We start from the raw sequence: 22,837 nt of genomic DNA, 5'->3' as shown, positions 1-22,837 counted from the left end.
TATTACAGAAAAATTAATGTTTATCCTATTAATTTGGTCAAAACTCTCATCGACAGAGTATAATTTAGAGGTAACTATATATTTGACAGCAAGCATACACAGTGGGTAATGTATGCATGATGAAGTTGAAATTCAGAGTTGGAAACACAGTGCACAGTCACTGTATAAATGCCTGTGAATCTCAGTCTGACTGGGAAGTGATTTGATGCCCAGTCCCCATGAGAATGCAGAGATCCATCCCTCCCTGATAGCTGTGGGACTTCAGATGTTGACACTAATGATCAATAAAGAAGGTTCTTAAGAGTGAAGAGTTTGAGATTACTCCTTTATTGACCAGAATACATCCAATTTACTTGATAGTAACCAGATGCAGGTAGTCAATATATACAGTCTATATCCTTATCAAAATAGAAACGCAAATGAACAAAACAACAACACATAAATAACAAATCTTCAAATGAATAGAAGGAAAACCAAATAACCAAACCAATTAAAAATTAACCAAACTTCAAATAGAGGAATTGCACTAAGCATTTTTTGCTGCTCCTTTTGCAGAATAGACTTATAGCCTGTGGCTTGCCTTGGAGACATAGTAGACAAGCAGTTAGTGATGGTAATAATCTTTTCAAGAGGAGTGGAAGTAGGTCTGTTTTGTTGGAGTGGAGGTATTAAAGAAAAAGCCTACCAATACTGAGTATAAATGATATTACAGACTTTGTCACAAAGTCTTTCCAATATTGTGAACTGAACTCCATGAAACTCTTCTGGATGACCCATCAGGACAAGTACAAATTTACACGTGCACAGTCTTTCTGGATGACCAGCAGCTCTTGATTGATGTGCATCAGCACTTCTCTGGGTCCCTCAAAAAGTGCACCCTTGCTGGAGAGAGCTGAGGTGAAAATACAGCGTATTCAATCCAAAGAAATCAAACTAAAGGAGGAAAATGCAGTCCACAATTGCTATGGACATTACAGATGAGACGCAATAGTGGTGTATTTGCTGTGCACACTTAGTTCTCCTCCTGTAGCTCTTCTCTCCAGGGAAATCTTGTCCTGGACTGTGTCATGTTCGAGTTTCTGCTGGAGAATTTCAGACCTAGCAGAGCAAGGGAATAAAGATTTAGTGAGTGGTTGTCAATTCAGCTCTCCCCCTTACATCAGCTCTATTCAGTTGGACAATACAGCATGACCTGTCAGCTGAGGTCAGTCCCTGCATCCCCAAGTGTCCTAGAGTACCTGCGCTTGGATTTATATCTCAGCTTTTCAAACTGCTTGAATTTGAACTGTGGACTATGCACTGTACTGGGAGTAAGAGAAAAATGAGCATTTTTCCCCACTCGTCCAGGTATATGACATTGAATAATAACATTGTAGCTATGTCTGAATCTGAGTTCAAGAGAGGTATGAGCAACCTAGAATACCATGTGGATTCCTTCTGGAGAACATGCCCAGAATTGAGGTGAAACTTCTGATTATGTTAGCACTGAAGGAACCCGTCTAGTTTCCATTTGTAACCACTGTATCTGCAAATACACAGAGAAGCCATCTCACTTCAAATTCATGCTCACCGCACAGATCCTGTAATCACTGAGAATGTGCTCCATGCAAATCTTCCCAGCGTACACGTGGACATTAAAGGTGATTGTGATGTAGAAACAGAACAGCACCCCTGTAAGTCTATGGCTAGTGTAAGGCAATTTGTGAGAGGACAGAAGAGAAAATGTCCTCAGATCTTTCCGGAGAGATCACAGGAAGAAAGGAGTAGAACATAGGAAGAAATACAGTGGATCATATATATTCTTTCATGGGCAAAATTCACATGAACTGTACCAGAACTATACTCTGAGTAGCTCTTTAACTGCCTGAGGCTGAAATCCAGGTGTGGTGGTCATCCACCCAAAAAGGGTATTTATATAGGGAAGGATATTCAAATGGCTTCTTCCAGCCTCTGTTCCTACCTGAACATTAATGCTTAATGTAAAGATTCCCCAGGATTTGCTAGAGGCATAAAAACAAATGTTGAGTGGAATATGTACATAGTGGCCAGATCCTATAGACAGCTCAGTCAGTGATGTGCTGTCCTCCCATAAACCGTCATAGACTCAGGGTTCTTTCTCCATTAACAATCTGGCTTAGCAAGTCCCAAAGGCTGTGTAGAGCTGTCTTGTTGCTCAGCAAAGGATCATATGTTGGTGGTGGACTAGACTCTTGTTCTTGTTCACTCTTTCAGACTTTCCCCAAAGTGTGCAACTTCTTCTAATCGGAGCTGTCTTTACCATAGCCTGAGTGACTTCATGCCCAAAGCCAGAATCACAGGAAATCTCCATAACCAGGATCCAAATCAACAAATTTTCTCCCCGTAATGTGATTGTTCCACAGATAATTTGAATAAGTAAGTAAAAGCTTGCATGGATTATCTCACACTGAATCAGAATCTATGGAAGGGCTCCATCGTATGGTACACTTTTACTCCTTGGCTGATGGACGTCTGGATAGATTCTCCTTCAAGGTTACTCTGGGACCACAACAACATTGATGCTCCCTAGTTGCAATGGCAATACCTACTCCTTGTTGTGGAATCACTGGGTTAACTAAAACTTCTGTTCCACTTTCTGAACATGGCTTCTCATAGGGCTACCTGTTCTTACACTGTCAGACCCATTTCAAGCTCATCATTTCTCGTAACCCATTGAGGCTGAAATTAACTGAGAGAAAATGATGTTGATCGACAGCACTTGCAGAATGCTACACAGATAACATAGAGGAGCGCTTTGGATTATCTGTGCACCGAAAGGGGCTCCTGAAACTGCCCTGTTCTTGCACCACAGCATAGCTATGGGACTTTTTCTGGATGACGATACAATTCCAAGCAACTCAAATTCTCAATGAATAATATCCAAGCCAAACTCCCAGGGGAAGTTGTAGTGTGCCAAGGTAGCTCGAAAGAAATGGTAGCAGGCAATGTGGAAAGCAACCTTGGAGAAGACACAGTGAGTGACATAACCTTCCAGTGGGCTTTCACAATTCACAAAGAACAGAGAAGCAGAATAAACTCATGGATTTTTCTAGAGAAGCCTTGCCCTTACCTCCCAGTACTCCATTCCTTTGATGTGCTCCAAAGGATTTCAATGCAGATCAGTAGTTTTGCCCCTAATCACTTGAAAATCTAACTTTACAGGTGTTTTTCTGTCCTCTTTTTGGGGGTTGCATTTCTAAAGGATTTTATTGTCCTGCTTCTACACCATAACAAAAAGGGACCTGCAAACTCTAGGCCTGTACCATTTGTTACCTCTGTGAAACATGACTCACTTGAACATATTTCCACTCCTCCCCCAGACTTCACAAGATAATTCATTCTGAAATTTTTGGAAACAATAAATTAGTAATTTAAGTGTCCTTTTGCTGTACAGAGCTAGATGGAGATGCCAAATGACTGGGCAGCTCTATTTCATGTTTCATGGATGTAAAGTGAATGCTTAGAGTACTTTTCTCATGAAACTTGGAAATAGAGGGAAACATACGTTCACTACTGCAAACACACACACACACACAGATATACCCACACACACACCACACACACACACACACAAACACACACAAACACACACACAAACACAGACACACAGATACACACTTGCATGCACAAATGAAAACTTTGCTCTTATGCAGCACATTTCCTGTTGAGTGAGGAATTAGTGGGAACAATGCTGTGTACAAGTCTCTTAGACACAAGTAAGATGTGCTGCCCTGGCCGGTACTCATTTCCACTTCAGGAAACCTTTCTATGCAGATACTTGCTGGTCTGACAAGTAAGTTACATGTTCTGAACAGATAGCCTAAACAACACAACATCAAATCCCCAAGAGAGAAATTTCTAGGAAAAGACTCCATCAAGCTCTATGCTGACTCATCATAGGCCCCTCACTAAAACTACCCTGTTTCCTTCATAGAAGACTTTGGAAGCACCAGAGGAGACAGTGACTCATGGTCAGTTCCCAGGAACATTTGATCACATTAGAGTTCCTGTGGTATTAAAACAACTCAATGTCAGTCAGAAAAAGGCTAAATAAATAACATACAGTGAATTTTCTGAAATGCAGCACTGTGTACAATATTGAGAGGGAATCTATCCTGAAAGAATGCAGTGCCCATGATATAGTCAGCAAAGCAATGTCAGCAGAGGGTTGCACTCTAGGATTCCATGCAAGATCATGGTGAAGCCAATAATACAATCCAGAATCTTCCCGGGGGATAACTCTGTTCAGGTAAAGTGAAGAAATCTAATCCTTATTTTTAAAATAGCTGAATGGTTTAAGAATGTGTTGAGACAAATAAGAGAGGGGGCTCATCTTGGAACTGGACGAATGATGCAAAGACTGCTGGCCAGCACAAAACAGGAAGCTTCATGTTTGTTGAGAGACCTAGGCTTAAAGGACTAAGTTAGATAATGACTGGACAAAACTGCATGTCATGAACTGGCCTCCCCGCATGCTCCCTAAGATGCAGGTCAGCACAGCAATGCAACTTTCTTGGTGAGAATTGGGGGTACATACGGATAACTTTGTTCTTGAAGTCTCAAGTCTCTCATGCCAACCCTCAGCCTTTGAGAAACCTTTTCCACATCCTTGCTCTTCTAACCAGCTTCAGGTTGTAAGGCCCAGTTATGAACTCTCCAGGAGCACTCAAATAAGACAGGACTGACATGCTGATACACAGGCTCTGTAGTTACCCAAGATCTATGAAGCATGAAGTCACCATCTTCATATACAGGGACATGATGGGAGGAAGAAAAAAAGCCACCACAAATGACAATGAGAACCATTTCTTTGGCATTTCCACCAGGCTCTCCTCCTTGAAAACTACTTACTTCCTGAGTCTCACACGATCCCTGTAAAGAAAATGGGCTCTGGGCTTTTGCTTCATCCCTCAAAGCCCTGCTCTAGGCTAAAGAGGGGCTCCCACATAGCACCCTCCATCCATAATGGCATGTAGTGCTCTGCTGTGTGATCAACCTATCTCCCTTAATGAAGTGCAGATTCTCGAAGAGCAGGAGCATTTGTTTTCCAAACATGCAGTTTCTTGAAAAGGGGCTATCTCCACAGAAAGCCTTGTAAACCATCACATGAATGAACACTTGGATGAGACCTAGGTCAGCACATGGATCAGTCAATAGACAGTTACATTTGTTTGTCTATGTTTATGGTAAGACCTGAGGACAACCTGACCCTGAGGCCTAACCCTACCTGATGTTGCGTGGCACTGGGGTCACAGATGTTCATTCCGGCATCTTCACAGAGCCTTTTTGTCTCCACAGAGGATGCTGGCAGTTCAGTCTGCTCCACCGGCAGTTCTCTCTTCACATTCAGCAAAATCTGTATATTGTTCTTCAATTGAGCTTGTTCACGCAGGAGCTGGGAGTGCCTGATGCTGAACCACAAACAAAAAATGGTAAATCCCAGCCAGCTTCTATTTGCCTGTCACTCCTGCAAGTACAATCATCCCTTCAAGGGTCCTCATCCTCAGAAATCCCCAGAATAGAGCCACACTATGCAGGTTAGCACCAATTAGAGGAGGTCAAATCCAGAATCCACATTCCACATGAATCAAAGTACTTCTGAAAATCCTGACACTAAGACGGTTCATATAAATCAAGGAAGAAGAGATGGTCCATAAGGGAGCTCGTATGTCCATGGTATGGTGAAACCATCTTCACGTTGTGGGGAAAGCCCCTCTGAGGGGCAGTTGAAGACCCAATAGATATAGACTCTTTCCATGTGTTTCTCATGGATCACAGATCTTTAAATCTCCTGTCAGAGTCCTAGAGATTCAGAGTTGATTGATATTCCCATCATGGTGCAAACCTTTTCTATCTAGAGGAACTTTAACGGGGAAAATAACAATTGGAGGGTCTTCTACACCCTTCACATGTAGGACAACTGAGTCCAAGAGCTACAAATCTAAGACCCTTGCCAGGAGGCAGCCTTCTTGTTAAGAGTCAAACACAATGGAACCAGAGCCCTGACTTTTGTTAAAGTCATACAGGACAGAAGCATTCCCTGCCTAGTGCTGGGTTCTCATCTCTGTCAGCGACTCACCGGTAGGAACTGTTCACTTGTATGAGCTCCTTGTACCTCTCCATGGCATCACTTATTGAGTTGGTCATCATTTGCATAGCCATCATTCTCATCTCATGTTCAGATTGAAGGACTGGCAATTCGATATGCAGCCTGGGTTAGGTCATGGCCAAAGGAACAAATAATGTTTTGAACTCACGATTTCAGAATTAGGTGATATGTAAATAAAAATATATAATAAAAAATTTCAAATTCAAGGAATGGTGGAAGGGAAGAAAATGGCAAACTCAAAAACCAGACCAAAACCCAACAGTGAGACTCAATCCACAGAAAATATTTCTATGTAAACAAGCAAACATTTGTTTTGAAATAAGGACTCCTTGGAATCCTGAGAGATATGGTTCTGCAAAGACTCACTATATAGGAGGGGCAGAGCCTGAGAGCTGCCTGTTTGGGAATAACAACTGTCAAGACCACAGTGACCATTTCTAGGTCACAATAAACAATCCCTGGATAGTTAAAAAAATAAAAAAACTAAAGATCAAAGCAGGTGAAACAAATTAGGTAAAATCAGACTGTTCTCTCTATTACTTAAACTCAGTATGTTCCACATACTTGCTCCTTCAAAGTATTTGTACTGGTTAAGTTTATTATCCTGGGCACAGGACAACAGAGTCACGGTACCAGTTGGAGGGACCTGACCTTCAAGAGCTGGCCAGGTAAGCATGATGGAATTGACTAGTTCAGGAAGAAGATTCCTCCAGTCTGTGCCACAGCTTTGGGCCCAAGAGAAAGCTGTGATGACATTTCTCTTGTTTTGAAAGCAGGTATACTCAATCCTTGGTTTCTATCGTTACATGAATTCCCTGAGGGCATAACTATGTTTGACAGGGAAGAGGATTTATAGCACCCACCTCCTCCCCTCAGGAGAGTCCTGTGTGCCACCAAGGTATACAGAAGGAGCAAAGTGCTCTTTTGATCAGTGTGGGCCTCCACGTACTCATCACTATCATGACCTGCAAACTGTTGATCAAACAAATCCTCAGACCCATTCAAAGGTCCCAGACGTCCTGATCAGGAGTAAACCACCAACAAATATTGCCACATATATACACACCAACCCATATCCAAACACATTTAGAATGCCAACTACATCCATGGAGGTGCCATAGAATCAGTGTATAATGAACAAATTCAGAGGAAAGAGTGATGACGTGCAGGCATTTCATTCACACACACAGTTGCAGCAAGTGTGACAAGGTCATTCTAGCTGTTGACAGAACCAATGCTAATCCAAGAGGCTCAGGGTCAAGTACAAAAGAGGTTGACCCTAAACACACAGCACCTAGCTTATCTCACAAGCAAATGCCTGCCAAATCTCCTTAAAATCCAGGATGAGAGGTGAAACTTTCTCGTGCTATGAGTAAATCTAGAGGTAGCAGAGAGAGAGAGCGCAAGACAGTGAACAGGTTACTGGGCATAATGACTACCTGTGGTCCCAATCATCATAGATATAAAGGTCCAGGATTTGATAAAGTTCATCCCTCTCGAATTGACACTTCTGGATTTCAAATTTGAGTTCCTCCAGTTCCTTTAGAAACTCCTCTTGCTTACTGATGACATTTTGGGATGATGCCTTCCTACCAAAACCTGTAGACAGATAAACCCAAGTGAATTTGCATATTTGAACCAATGGGCAGTATAGATCATTCTGAATCCGAAAAGGAGGTTGAGGAAGGGGAAATGGTAGAGACTGAGTGAATCCGTGAAAGAGCAGAAAAGCTTTCTTAAAGGTTGATTCTTAAGCTATGTCCCTGTTCCCAACCTCTAATGCCATACACATGCCACACTCACTATTACACAACCCGTGGAACTGAAAGTTATAATATGACTGAGACATAAACATCTGCGACATTGTTATATCAGATGTGGTGCAGATAATCCTGGAGTTCATAATGACTTCATAATGTTTAGCACCATCAAGCTCTAACCAAGTGTGGTCCAGCCCAAAGTGTCTGAGAACTCAATTCATGACGAGGGGTGCATCCTTCCTTGTTCTCGCCATCAAGACTTATGTAACGTACAGTAATCTAGAGGATGAAGTGCTTCAACTCCCAAACATGGATGGTCACATTGTTAATCTCACAGTGCCTCCTCCTGCCAATCATTGACACTCATAGTTAAAAAGCTTCAAGAAAAGACACTGAAGTCTTACAACTTTATGGCTTTCTCTCAAATTAAAGATCAGGAACTCCTGACTCTTGGTTTGCCTTTGAAAAATCCCAAGGCTCCTGCTTGTAAGGCCTAGTCTTAGAAGGCACATCTCAAACCTACCTCCTTGAGGATGTTCCCCAACTCTGCCCACGACTCACCAAGCCTTCCCAAGAATGATTTCCTCCTTCCTGTTTCACTAGAGAGGGGGTCAGCTTCCCTCTGACCTGGTGCGGTCTCTCCTTGATCAACACTTTCCTTCCGAAATAGCCTGAGCAGCTGGCGAAACATGCCTGCTTGTGAACCCAAAGGGAACTGAAGTAATATCCCAAAGGCAGTTGGTGTCACCACAACACTGGTGACATCACAGAAGATTCTAGGGATCTCTTAGATACAATAGAGTGTTCAGTGAACGGCTTACTGGTGATGTCACTGGAAAATTCTATGGCCTACCTACTAACCAGCTCTCCCCACACTGATGAATTTCTGTGGGGACCCTTTCCTCCAGTCTCCCATGTGTCACTGGGAATACCATTTGGCAACCTCTATTTCAAAGCTAGATATGTCTCTCTGCTTCATTAAAAGTCAACAATGCTTTTGCTGCGGAGGGTTTCTTACAACCCTGAATTGGAGAAGAGATTTTTCTTAGCACCCAAATCTCTAGGGACCAAGGAGGAGGGAGATTTTTCTTAAAAGTAAATCTACTACTCGAGACAATGCATGTGACATGTATTTCGATTTCTAAGCTTTTCCCTTTTTCTGGAGGCCAATATATTTCTTCTATACCTCTGAGTGTATAAAACCTGGAAATATTTGCTTGCTGCGCAGTCCTTGAAAGCCGACATTGTTTCCATTTACATATCCATGTATTTCACAAAATCAATGGTCTATAATCCTATTTTTTTGCAATAAAAACTCCTTTTCCTTGGGAACATAGGGATCAAATACAGAGCATATATAAAACAATAAATTTCTGTCTGTTTTATATATTATGTAGGACATCCTCCCTTTCTCAAATATAACAAGACAATTAAATTGGACATCAGTGAGCAAATGTCAACCTGGACCTTGTGTTACTACATTGTAACTATATAACCATCACTTCTCCAATATCCTTCTCCGTGAATAGACAAGTCTAGGCATGAGAATATTGGGGACAACAACATGATCTTTTACTTGTAGCAAACATAAGAATCAGGAGGACGGGAAGGGAGTGGAATGGCCTGAGTTCAGGTTGAACCTCAATTTTAATCGGTCCATACGTTCAGGAGGGAGTCTATTTGGCATTGTGATATACGGATTCTGTCTTCTTATCATAGGTGTTATAATAATTCATCATGAATGTGTGCTATAATGCCAGCCCACCTCAGAGATGTAAGAGTGAAAATCATGTCTGACCTTTCTGGGAAGAACTCTGCCTTTTACTACCATCTGGAGTTATACAACATCACTATACAAAGCTCAGAAGAGAGGGGTGCAGATGTGCGGGCCTTAGAAGTTGAGGATCTTTTCTACTGATTAAGCCACTTGTTTTTCCTATGTTATTTTTCCCTTGCTCTTTTACTAATGGTGGCTGACTTCTTTTCTGGCCTGAGGTAAACTGGAGTCCAATCTTTTGGATTACCGAACCTTCTATTTTCGAGATGACAGTCCCACCAAGGGTCCTACTGCATACAGAAGGTATGAATAAGTCTCAGGGGCTGGAGTAAGTTAAAAACGTCTGTTACAACAAAGAACTGATTAAGAAAACAAGAGCCCAGCTGCTCATCAAGATCACAGTTGTATGAGATTAAGAAAATGTGAATAGGGCATCGGGTGAAAGATAAATTAATTAGGAGGTCATAGGCCTAGAAGGGTTATCCTTTGATCTCAGTGGCGCTGCCATTCTTTCTGCCATTCCTCGCCCTCTACCACAGGACCAGAGACTTCCCCAAACAACTGGCTGGCCTTGCCAAAGACCTGGCAGGGCTTCTCCCTGTAGAATAGGACATGTAGAGTCCTTGAGGACTCACCAAGAAGTCTCCTCCACACCGGTTCCTTGTTGTCAAAGGGAAATGTTCCTGCAGAATCCTGCCATGGCAGCAGGAATTTCAACCTGGCTGCTCTTGGTCCAGCTCACTGGGTGCAGGCCTGAGGCCCAGGGGTATCTGGGGAAAGAAGTAGCAGGCACTACCTCACAGCTCTCTCTTTGTTGGATGCAAATGCTAGGACTGTGATAGGATTTTTGTTTCTTGTGTGTTTATTAGAAATACCTACAAAGCTGATTAAAGTTGCAACATGCCTTCATACCCAGCGTGCAGAATGCTTTTACATCGTTGTTGTTCCTGTTTTATGTTTGGATTTTGTTCTTTAATCCCCTCAGGAAATTTCCCCGTGCTTAGAATGTTAAGCACATGCTCGGGAGGGATCGATTATTCAAGTTAGGCAAAGCTTTTGTTCTCATCATCACTCCACAGATGATGCCATTTCTTACTTTCCAATAAGAAACAGTCATAGAGAAGTAAATTAACCTATAAGCTATCACAGAAGAAACACATCATGATTGTGGAATGGCACCCCAGTATTTTGTATTTCCTAAGTTATTTTTATTTTAAACTTTTTTATTGGATTTTTTGGGTACATTTCATCTTTTTTAAATCCTTAAAGGTATCTTTTATTCCTCTCCTCCCATTTACAAGGTGGAATTTCACCTGTGATTGTTAGTGAAGATGGTTTGGTCAATGGCTTAGACATCACCCTGGCCTAGTTTCCTTGGCATAAGCTGAGTTAGAAGCAGACTCAAAGGTTCAGGACCAACAAATAATAAATTCCACTACATCTGGATCCCCAGCCTCACAGCCAAGAAGGGACTGGATTTCCCTTCACTATTTAAAAAAAAGATGCAGTTCATTAACATGTAAATAATTTCTCAAGTATATTAAAGTGTTTACCATGGTCATACAGTTTTTCAAATACCTGGCATTCATCTTTTTCCAAAACCTAAAATTTCTTTCTTATTCACATTTTTTTGATTATTTTTGGTATTAGTATCATTTTTTTAAATTTCAGTTTTTTTTAATAGATATATATGTTTTATTCAAACGTTATTCCCTTTCGCAGCTTTTGGTCCATAAGCCCCCATGCCGTGCCCTCTCCCATATGTATCGTCCCCCAATCCATGCCACTTAGAAACCCCGTCCCGGACATTTCCATGCACTCAGGGTCCAACCTTGTTAAGAACAAGGGCTTCCCCTTCCTCAGGTGCCCCAACAAGGATATTCTCTCCTACATATGCAGTTGTACCCCTGGATCAGTCCACCTATAGTCTTTTGCTAGTGGTTTATTTGGTTGGCATTGCTGTTCTTATGGGGTTGCAAGCCCTTCAGCTCTTTGAATCCTTCTAATTCCCATAAAGGGCGTCCTGTTCTCAGTTCAGCAGTTTACTACCAGCACTGAACTCTTTATTTGACATGCCCTGGATGTGTCTCTCAGTGGAGATGCATATTCTGTCCCTTTCAGTAAGCACTTTTTAGCTTCATCAATCTTACCTAGTTTTAGTGGCTGTATATATATGGCCACATGTGGGGCAGACTCTTAATGGCTGTTCCTTCGGTCTCTGCTTTAGATTTGGCCTCCATATCCCCTCCTATGGATATTTTTGTTCCCCATTTTAAGAAGGAGTGGGAACATCTGCACTTTGGTCATCCTTCTTCTTGAGTTTCCTGAGATCTGTAGATTGCATCTTGGGTAATTTGAGGTTTTGGTCAATATCCACTTATCAATGAGTACATACTGTCAACGAGGGGTGCTGAGTACCTGGAAGAGAATGAGGGACAAGAGAGGTGAAGAAGGACTCCAAGACAAGAGTCTGATCAAGGCGACAATTTTATGTTTTCCCCAAGGCTGAATTTGTACCATAAAATGGGTAACAGAGAGAGGGGGGAATTAAGAAACATTTACCCACACCAAGGACACAATAGTCCTGTGGTCAGGGAATCAGCTGATGTTGACAGGTTGTCAGAAAGGTCACAGGTTTGTCATATCTATTTGTCAGCAGGATGTTGGTTTTTCAGAAAGGTTACAGGTCATGATTTTGGGTATCTTAATGTCAGACATTATCATATGATTATTCATCGTGACCACCACATTTGTATTAGTCTTCTGCAGCTGGCTGGGGATTTTCCATGAACCCAGTCATACTTAATGCTTACCATAATAATAACATCAATAATGGAGGGCTTCAAGGCTATCGCTCCCAAGAGCATACCAAGTGTGCTTTTCTGTGATTGGATTACCTCACTGTGGATGATATTTTCTAGTTCTTTCCATTTGCCTATGAATTGAACATAGTCATTGTTTTTGATAGCTGAGTGGTACTCCATTGTGTAGATGTACCACATTTTTCGAATCCTTTCCTCTGTTGAAGGGCATCTGGGTTCATTCCAGCTTCTGGCTATTATGAATAAGGCTGCTATGAACATAGTGGATCATATGTGTTGTTGTATGTTGGAGAATCTTTTGGGTATATGCCCAGGACAGGTATAGCTGTGTGCTCAGGTAGTGCAATGTCCAAATTCTGAGGAACCTTCAGACTGATTTCCAGAGTGCTTGTACCAGTTTGCAATCCCAGCTACAATCAACAAGTGGTCCTCTTTCTCCACATCCTTGCCAGCATCTGTTGTTACCTGACTTTTTGATCTTAGCCATCCTGACTGGTGTGAGGTGGATTCTTAGGGTTGTTTTGATTTGCATTTCTCTGATGACTAAGGATACTGAGCATTTCTTTAGGGGCTTTTCAGCTATTCTATATTCCTCAGCTGAGAATGTTTTCTTCAGCTCTGAACCCCATTTATTAAGAGGGGTGTTTGGCTCTCTGTACTCTAACTTCTTCTGTTTTGTGTATATTTTGTATATAAGCCCTCCATCAGATACAGGATTGGTAAAGATTTTTTCCCAATCTGTGGGTTGCCTTTTTGTCCTAATGACACTGTCCTTTGCCTTACAGAAGCTTTTCAGTTTTATGAGGTCCCATTTGTCGATTCTTGATCTTAAAGCATAAGCCATTGGTATTTTGTTCAGGAAATTTTCCTTAGTGCTCATGTCTTCGAGACTCTTCCCTACTTTTTATCCATTACTTTTAGTGTATCTGGTTTGATGTGGAGGTACTTGATCCACTTGGACTTAAGCTTTGTACAGGGCAATAAGAATGGGTCAACTTGCATTCTTCTACATGTTGACCTCCAGTTGAATCAGCACCATTTGTTAAAAAATACTATCTTTCTTCCATTGGATGTTTTACCTCCTTTGTCAAAGATCAAATGACCATAGGTGTGTGGGTTGATTTCTGTGTCTTCAATTATGTCCACTGAGCTGCCTGTCTGTATGCCAATACCATACAAACTATTGCTCTGTAATACTGCTTGAGGTCAGAGATGGTGATTCCCCCAGAAGGTCTTTTATTGTTGAGTATAGTTTTGCTGTCCTGGGTTTTATGTTATACCAAATGACGGCAAATTGCACTTTCTACCTTTATAAAGAATTGAGTAGGAATATTGATGGTGATGGCATTAAATCTGTAGATTGCCTTTGGCAAAATGGTCATTTTTTACCATATTCATCCTGCCAATCTATGAGCATGGGAGATCTTTACATCTTCTGAGACCTTCTTCAATTTCTTCAGAGATTTGAAGTTTTTGTCATACAGATTTTTTACTTGCTTGGTTCAAGTAACAGCAAGTTATTTTATATTATTTGGGACTGTTGTGAAGGGTGTCATTTCCCTAATTTCTTTCTCAGCCTGTTTACCCTTTGAGTAGAGGAAGGCTACTGAATTGTTTAAGTTAATTTTATACTCGTACAGTTTGCTGAAGTTGTTGATCAGGTTAAGTAGTTCTCTGGTGGAATTTTGGTGTTGCTTAAGTAGACTATCATATCATCTTCAAATATTACTATTTTGACTTCATCCCTTCTAATTTTTTCCCTTTGACCTACTTTCATTGTTTGATTGCTATGGCTAGGACGTTAAGTACCATATTGTACTTAAGTAGGGAAAGAGTGGGCAGCCTTCTCTAGTCCCTGATTTTAGTGGGATTCCTTCAATATTCTAAGTTTAGTTTGATGTTAGGTACAGGTTTGATGTATTTTGCATTTTCCTATATTTAGATTCAGGCCTTCAATTCCTGATCTTTCCAGGACTTTATTAATGAAAGGGTAATGAATTTTGTCAAATGATTTCTCAGCATCTAATGAAATGATCATGTGGTTTTGACTTTGTTTATATGATGAATTTCGTTGATGGACTTCCGTATATTAAATCATCCCTGCATCCTTGCCATGAGGCCTACTTGACCATGATGGATGACTGTTTGGATGTGTTCTTGGATTCAGTTTGCAAGAATTTTATTGAGCATTTTTGATCAATATTAATAAATAAAATAGGTCTGAATTTCTCTGTCTTTGTTGTATCTTTGTGTGGTCTAGGTATAAGAGTAATTGTGGCTTCATAGAAGGAGTTTGGTAGTGCTCTGTCTGTTTCTATTTTGCGGAATAGTTTGGACAGTTTTGGTATGAAGTCTTCTATGAAGGTCTGATAGAATTCTGCACTAAATCCATGTAGTCCTGGGCTCTTTTTGGATGGGAGATGTTTAATAGCAGTTTCTATGTCTTTATGAGTTATGGGGTTGTTTCGATGGTTTATTTGTTCCTGATTTAACTGTGGTACCTGGTATCTGTATAGAAAATTGTCCATTTCCTCCACATTTTCCAGTTTTGTTGAATATATGTTTTTGTAGTAGGATCTGATGATCTTTTTATTTCTTCAGATTTTGTTGTTATGTCTCCCTTTTATTTCTGATTTTATTAATTTGGATACACTCTCTGTGACCTCTGGTTAATATGGCTAAGCATTTATGTATCTTGTTGATTTTCTCAAAGAACCAGCTCCTGGGTTTGCTGATTCTTTTGATACTTGGTTTTGTTTCTTCTTGTTTGGTTTCAGCCCTGAGTTTGATTATTTCCTGCCTTCTACTCCTCTAGGGTTTATTTAATTTTTTCTAGAGCTTTTAGGAGTGCTGTCAAGCTGCTGACATATGCTCTCTCTTGTTTCTTTTTGCAGGCACTCAGAGCTATGAGTTTTCCTGTTAGCGCTGCTTTTATTGTGTCCCATAAGTTTGGGTATGTTGTATCTTCATTTTCATTAAATTCTAAGAAGTCTTTAATTTCTTTCTTATGTATCCAATGACCAAGTTGTCATTGACTTCAACTTCCATGGATATGTGGGCTTTCTGTCCTATTTGTTGTTATTGATCAGCAGCCTTAGTCCGTGGTTTTTTGATACTTGGCATGGGATTATTTCTACCTTCCTGTATCTGTTGAGGCCTGTTTTGTGACCAATTACATGGTCAAATTTGGAGAAGGTACAATGGGATGCTGAGAAGAAGGTATATCCTTTGGTTTTAGGGTGGAGTGTTCTATAAATATATGTTAAATCCATTTGTTTCATAACCTGTTAGTCTTTCTGTGTCTCTGTTTAATTTCTATTTCCCTGATCTGTCCATTGATGAAAGTGGCATGTTTATATCTGCTACTATTATTGTTTGTGGTGCAATGTATGACTTTTTTGAGCTTTAGAAAGGTTTCTTATTGTTTAGGGACACAACTGCTATATACTTGACAAATATAGCAATCACCCAGAATAACCGTAGAAAGCATGTGACTGTTGGCCACATGAGGATGAGTTTCTTTCAAAGATCATCATGATTTTTGGTAAGATCTTCCCTGTAATTGGTGGCATGGCTTCCCACAAACATGGTCCAGTTGTCCAGAATCTCCTCCTTGGTCAGCATCTCATCCTTGTTTTTATCTGACTCATATACCAGATGCTGGGTCTCAGCCTGTGCACGGTCATAGTCCTGAGGGAGGATCCAATGGTGAATCTCATCCTAATCCAGTTTCCCATCCTTGTTCAGATCTGGGAAATCATTGAACTGCTCCCCAGACAAAACCCAGTCGGTCTCAGGGCAATTGTCCTCGTGAGAAAAAGATGTCCACAATGTACTCATCCTAGTCCACAAAACCATCCCCGTTCTTGTCGATATTCTCCAGCGTTTCCAGAACTACAATCTCCTTCATATGTTCTAAATCCTCTTAGTGCAGAAAAGCAATGGACCTGTCCTGAGTAGCTGTCAGGTCACCGTCAAGGCCCTAAACCTCCTCTCATCTCGTGGAGGCAACTTTTTAAAGTTGTGATGATCAGAGCTATCTTGGAATTCAGCAAGGTTTCCCAGGTAGTAGCCATAGGTAGCCTGCTTGTATTCTTTCCAGAGATTTTTCATCTATGTCCCTATCATAATCCTTCCAGAGTTTAGCCACATTTTGGTTGATGTATCTTTTCTGTACCTGTTTGATCCAAACTTTCAGGTCCTCAGTAGTAACAGGGCCGCCTCCATCACTGTCAATTGGATCAACAATTTTCCCCAGCCTCTCCTGCTCTCTTCCAGGCTTAGCTATCAAAGGTCTTGGAGTCCTCCTTGCCCAGGAAGACCTCATGATCGTACAGGAAGCTGTGCTTGTCCTTTGGTGGCCATTCGCCCAGCTCTGAATCGGGACAAACCATGTGCTCCTTGCTCATCATGCTTTTGGCCCTGAACGCCAGGACCAGTGCCAGCAGCAGGCCATGGAGAGTCCCAGGCTGACACCATGTACCACAGTCGCGATCAAAGGGAGGCAGCAGGGAAGTAGGGGCTCAGAGCACCTTAGCAGCTGTCCATCCCCAGAGAGGGCTTTTGTTACATTTCAAATGTTCACCGTTTTCCTGTTTTCCCATCTACAAAACCCCGTATAAAACCACCTCGTCCTTCTACTATGAGGGTGTTACCACACCCACCGCGCTACCCAGGCCTACCTGCCTCCCTGTTCTGGTTTCCCCTACACTGGGGCATCAAGCCTTGACAAGACCAAGGGCTTCTCCTCCCATTTGTGCCCAAGAAGGCCATCCTCTTCTACATATGCAGCTGTAGCCATGGGTCTGTCCATGTGTACTCTTTGGATGGTGCTTTCAGCCCTGGGAGCTATGGGTGTTTCTTAGTGTTTTTCTTATGGGGCTGTAAACCCCTTCAGCTCCCTCAATCCTTTCTCTTACTCCCCCATTGGGGACCCTGATCTCAGCTAAATGGTTGGCTGCAAGTATCTGCCTCTGTATTTCTCATGCTCTTTACCCTAGTCTTTTGAGCAGGTCACCACAGAGCAACGAAGATGTATTGTCTTGGCATGATGATGTACAGACAAATAGATGATGTCTTAATTCCTATAATTCTTATAATTCTATAACAATTCCTAAAATGAGATTAGTAATTTTAAGCTCCTTTATAATGAGAATGCTATTAAGTTTTCTCTGGTAATCAAAATTGCATTGAGAACTCTTCTTCTTAAAGTGTCATGAGTGAATTGCTTCTGCAATACCAAGCAGGCATCTACAAATTAGAGCCCATCCTAAGAGGGTATAAACCAATTAACCAAAGTTCATAAAAAGAGAACTAATGATTTACTATAGGTGCAAGGACTGAACATAAATAATTGACTGGATTTGCCTATAGGTAATTTCACTTATTCTTTTCTCGTAAAAATTACAGCTTTTAACTCTCCATGAATGTGCAGAGCTAGTGACAGATGGTGACTGTTTATCCTGATGATTACTCTTCATGGATATGCATGTAAACATTCTCTGTCGTAAACTGATTATCCAACTTATGATTTGAATTCCTGTGCAAACTTGTGGTGAACTTTTCACCATGTGATGCTGTGTTCAGAAAGATATACAAATGCTGAGGACAAAGAGAGAGAAAGCTTTTTAGACAGAACTGAACTGAAGAGAACAGAACTCAAGAAGAACTTAGAAGTAAAGCATAGCGTTGAGAGTAAGGCATTGAGAGTAAGGAAATTATTGTGACATAAGAGCAAGAGGAAAGGAGATAAGAAGAAGAGAGCAAGGAGAACCTTTAAAGCCAAACTTTATGAAGGCAAACTTTTGTAGAAATTTTAGGAAAACGGAAGAACTTAGAAATAAAGGTTAAAATCACTGCTCTTCAGCCTTCAGCGAGGCTCACTGACTAGACTGTGCTCTTTATTCAGGCTCACTGGCTAGCCTCTGCTCTTCAGCCTGGCTCACTGGGTAGCCTCTGCTCTTCAGTCAGGCTCACTGGCTAGCCTCTGCTCTTCAGTCAGACTCACTGGCTAGCCTCTGCTCTTCGGCTGGGCTCACTGGCCTATGGGGCCCTAGCACATCGCTTAACCATCTGCTCATGACTGCCTGACCACACTGACCACCTGGCGGCCCTGACTTCTTAAAGTCGTCTTCTAAAAGAGCACAAGAAACCAAAGAGAAACACCACAGTAAACTATTCCAATGGGCTTTGCTTAACCTTAAGTAATTTCATTATTTCTTTAAAAGAGTGAAATATAATTTCGGCTATTCATATAGCCAAGAGAGCTGTGCAGTAGTCATTGCTTTATGGAATTTGGTGCTAAATCAAAAGATTCCTTTATTCTATTACGATGTTATCTGTATGCTGTACGATGTATGTTTAGAAAACACAACACTAAATTCCTAAAATATAGATGTTTTAAGACATCAGCTCATGGAGAAACATAACTGCTTACCTATCTATACTGGCCTTTTTTGCTATATTGCAGGTACAATCAATTTTCCACACTACTTCCATGATTTTCAAGAATGATTAAGACAAAAATAAGTTGAACATAATGGCCAGAAAGGGGGTTCTGTCAAGTTGTCTTATGTGGGACAAGATACCAAGCTGTAACTGGTCAACCTAAAACCACCTGTTCCCAAAACTAGCAGAACTTACAGAAAATACATACTTTCTTATCATTCCTCCTCCCCGATGGTCAGTGATTTATTGAGCACCTACTCTGATCCTAGCACTGTGTATCTAAGTGTGTAATGGTGAATAAAAAACTTAATAAAAAGCCTCATTAAGGAATAAAGAAAAATGAAACATAACTTTGAAACTCAGAATTCAATATAAACAAAACCACGATATCTTTAACTGGTGATTTCTGAAAACTTCATTTTTTCCATGGGCTTCTACAGTAATGATACTCAGTCTTGATTTTGTAAGTCACAAAGAGGCAACTCACACTTCTTTCTTGGCTCCCACAACTGTCAAAGGGAACAACACTGTCGCTGTCCATTGTGCTTCCCTATCAATCCTGCTATGGATGGTAATGAATTCCAGTCTTTTCAATGTGAAAACAGGCCACCACTTGAGGGGAAAGGTTATTACAATTACCCAAACCGGTATATTCTCTAAAACTTTCACATAGCATTTTACTGATATCACAATGTAAATTCACCACAAATATTTAACCAATGAAAATATTGAATAACTCTGCAAATAGGAGCGATAATCATATATACTTGAAAACAACTATCATGGAAACAAACGACGTAATAGGAGAAAAGTTACATCACTTAAAGGTACAGAAGCAGCAAAAAAGACACTACATTTCTTGGTTTGAATGTTAGGTGATACACTTGATCTCTAAAGACAGGTAATGTACTTGATCTTTAAGCCCTTCAACTGTGCCCTGTCCACACAGAAACTGCAGTAGATGACAATCTTTCGTAAGATTTATTTATTTATATGTGAGACAATGCAGCTGTCTTCAGACACAACAGAAGAGGGCATCAGTACTCATTACAGATGGTTGTGAGCCACCATGTGGTTGCTGGCATTTGAACTCAGGACCTCTGGAAGAACACTTGGTGCTCTTACCCACTGAGCCATCTCTCCAGCCCTCACAATGGCCTCTTACACAGCATCACAGTGGTCTATTTCACTAGATGGCTCCAGGGTGATAACAGAGAAACTTTCACAGTTCCTGAGCACTTCTGAGTTCAAACACCACCAGTGCCAACTCTGTGCTGTTGGCACATTCTGACCTTCTCCTAAGGGTTGTCAGCCACAAAAGGGACGGGTTAGCACCAGACAGCATTCACTGCCCAATCCTAAAAACCCCCTCAATTCTGAAAAAGCCACATTCCATGCTTGCTCCATATTTGAGGAAGCCAAATGGTTGATCTGCCTCAAGGCTCTTCTTTTCTTAGCTCATCAACTTTCTTTTTCCACTTCTTGTCACAAGAAGTATTTTTTTATGCTGCAACTACACTGCAATATTTGAAGGAAACCACCATAAACTCTGGGTATCACCTCTTGAACTTTAAAATTTACAAAACAATTCATGGCTTTCTAATCAGCACCATGGAAAATAAACAAAAACAAGCAAAACCATTCCAAAGGAACTTGCTGATCTGGAGGCCTGCTCATAGCAGGCAGGAAAGAATTAAATTATGCAGAACTGTAATCTCTCAGAGCTCTGGAGGCTAAAAAAGAGGAAATCTCTGTTTATGTTCCCTTTCTCCGAGTAATTGAAGGAGGGTATTTTACATCCTCCAAATACAATCTCTTGCAAGGGGCAACCAATTACAAAGTAGATCAGAAGAAATCTATTAAATAATAATTCATTGCCTGAGCTTTTAAGGAAATATTTTCCCAAGATCCCCGTCCTTTAGCATACAATAGAAACATTACAGGGAGTGTGCCACCAGGCTAAGCTGCCTCTGAAAAGCCTGTCCTGCCCTGGCAGGTACAGGTCATTTAATTCCAAGTCATCTGGAGAGGTGTGACAGCCCCAAGTTGCTCTGGGGATGTCAGAGCACAGCTCTCATGCACACTCCAGAGCACCTCTCCACTCTTTCCCAATTCCATAGGCTTTCCAATCCCTGCTTCAACTCTCCATCCATCCCTGAACCCTCCCTTCCCCTACCCAATGGGCTCCCTTTGCATTGCCTCCTTCTGCCACTGCTTTCCCAGGGCAGGGGTGGAGGGGCCCAGAAGGAGCCTAAGGACTGGCGGGCGCGGGTCTCCTACCTACCTTGATGATGCTGCTCTTAAGGTGCAGCCCGCCCTGCTTGAGGCTTGCTGTCCCTGGGGAGCAGACCTGAGGTCGGGCTAGGGGTCCGCGCGGGCGCCAGGCCTCCAGGTCCCCTGGCAGGACTAGCCTCAACTTCTTCCCTGGACACTGCAAGGGTGGAGTCGCTGTTGGAAACCCCCCCACTGTCTTAGCGCGCCTTCCCGTGGCCGAGGTGACCCCCAACGCCGCTAATGCCCCCTTCCCTGGCCGCTTCTTCAGCTTTTTCTTTTCTTTTTTTCTTTCTCTTTTTGTTCACGATGTGGCGCCTGCGAAGAGCTCGCCTCCAGCATGGAGGACATCGTGCAGGCAGAATCACCTCTGGGCCCTGCCGGGGTTGGAGAGGGAGAGAGAGGAGTCAGCTTGGGCGGCGGCGCCCGGGCTGCCAGCACCCGCGGAAGGAAAACTCGCCCAGGCACACGCGCTGCTGCCGGCGCCAAATATAACGCGAGCGCCCGGTCCCCTCAGGCCCCGCGCTCACCCACGAGCTCCGCGTGCCCTGAGGCCCGGCTCGGGCGCGGTCGAGCGGCGGGGTGGGAAGGACACGTGTGCCCACTCCGTGGCGCAGACAACACGGGGAGGCGCGACACGCGGAGGCGCGTGGTGTGGAACTCGGAGCTCCGCTCAGGCCCGCCAGTCCACTCTCAGGGCCCCCGGAAGCCGGGGCTGCTTCTTTGGGCCACCAGGCCCACCATGACCAACCTGAGGCCATCACAGCAGGAGCTTCCTGGTGCCCCAGGCTGGAGGCTTGGGCATGGTGATTGTGGTTGCCACTCTCCTAGGCCGGTTCAGCAGGGCACAAGCCACCACCTGCTGTCCTCACCTGAAGGCATCTTGATGGGGCTGAGAGCCCACAAACAGCAGGCGAGCCTCAGTGCTCAGGGCCATGGTCTTGGCTCTGCACCTTGTTGCCAGCCCCTCACACATATGGCAGCATCACACATATGGCTCCTTCTACCAACCGCCACCAATTACCATTTGGACATTCCATTACAGTGTTCTCAAGAAGAAAGATTGTAAACAATCACGAAAAGAATGAAATTTAAAATCTTTTTTATCAGGCTGGAGAGATGGCTTGGTGGTTAAGAGCGCTGCTTCTCCATTGCTCCCAAGTTCAATTCCCAGCAACCACATTGTGACCCACAACTATCTGTAGTGGGATCCAAAGCCCTCTTATGTCTGAAGCTCTCTTCTGACATTCAGGCACACTCCAAACAGAGTGCTCATGTACATAAATAAATAAATCTTTAAAAATAAAACCTTCTAATCAGTTAATGTATCTACATCTAGAAGCTAGAAAAGGGTCACAGCAATATTAAAAATAACTCAGAAATAGTAAAGGGATGTACGAGAGTCACAAAATTCACTGGGCAAGATGGTGTATACCTGCAATCCAAACACTCACAAGGCTGAGGTAGGTGGATTGCCTTGAGTTCAAGGCTAGACTAAAGTGTGAGTCCTTGTACTAGAAAACAGAACAATTGGGGAGGGGATGGAGAGAGAGACAGAGAGACAGAGAGACAGAAGAGACAGAGAGACAGAGAGACAGAGAGGGAGACAGAGACAGAGAGACAGAGATAGAGA

At 42.3% G+C, this 22,837-nt stretch overlaps 1 long non-coding RNA gene across 3 annotated transcripts; it reads right to left on the bottom strand.

Annotated features, from left to right (window-relative positions):
* Window positions 1-311: 311 nt before the first annotated feature.
* Window positions 312-21,812, bottom strand: LOC148003578 (uncharacterized). 3 transcript variants are annotated; one of them, XR_015629389.1, is made up of 8 exons: window positions 21,735-21,812; window positions 21,218-21,581; window positions 11,815-12,082; window positions 10,300-10,434; window positions 7,567-7,726; window positions 6,098-6,229; window positions 5,246-5,429; window positions 312-1,098 (listed from the first exon to the last, which is right to left on the bottom strand). It is a non-coding gene; the product is annotated as an uncharacterized LOC148003578 (long non-coding RNA). The 3 variants fall into 3 exon arrangements; XR_015629388.1 differs by lacking the exon at window positions 10,300-10,434; XR_015629387.1 differs by lacking the exon at window positions 21,735-21,812 and having other exon boundaries at window positions 21,218-21,634.
* Window positions 21,813-22,837: the final 1,025 nt, after the last annotated feature.

Source organism: Rattus norvegicus, chromosome 9, assembly GCF_021556685.1.
Source record: "Rattus norvegicus strain SHRSP/BbbUtx chromosome 9, alternate assembly SHRSP_T2T, whole genome shotgun sequence".
Classification (NCBI taxonomy): domain Eukaryota; kingdom Metazoa; phylum Chordata; class Mammalia; order Rodentia; family Muridae; genus Rattus; species Rattus norvegicus.
Note: the sequence above shows the minus strand (reverse complement) of the source record. Positions and strands in the feature narration are given on the sequence as shown.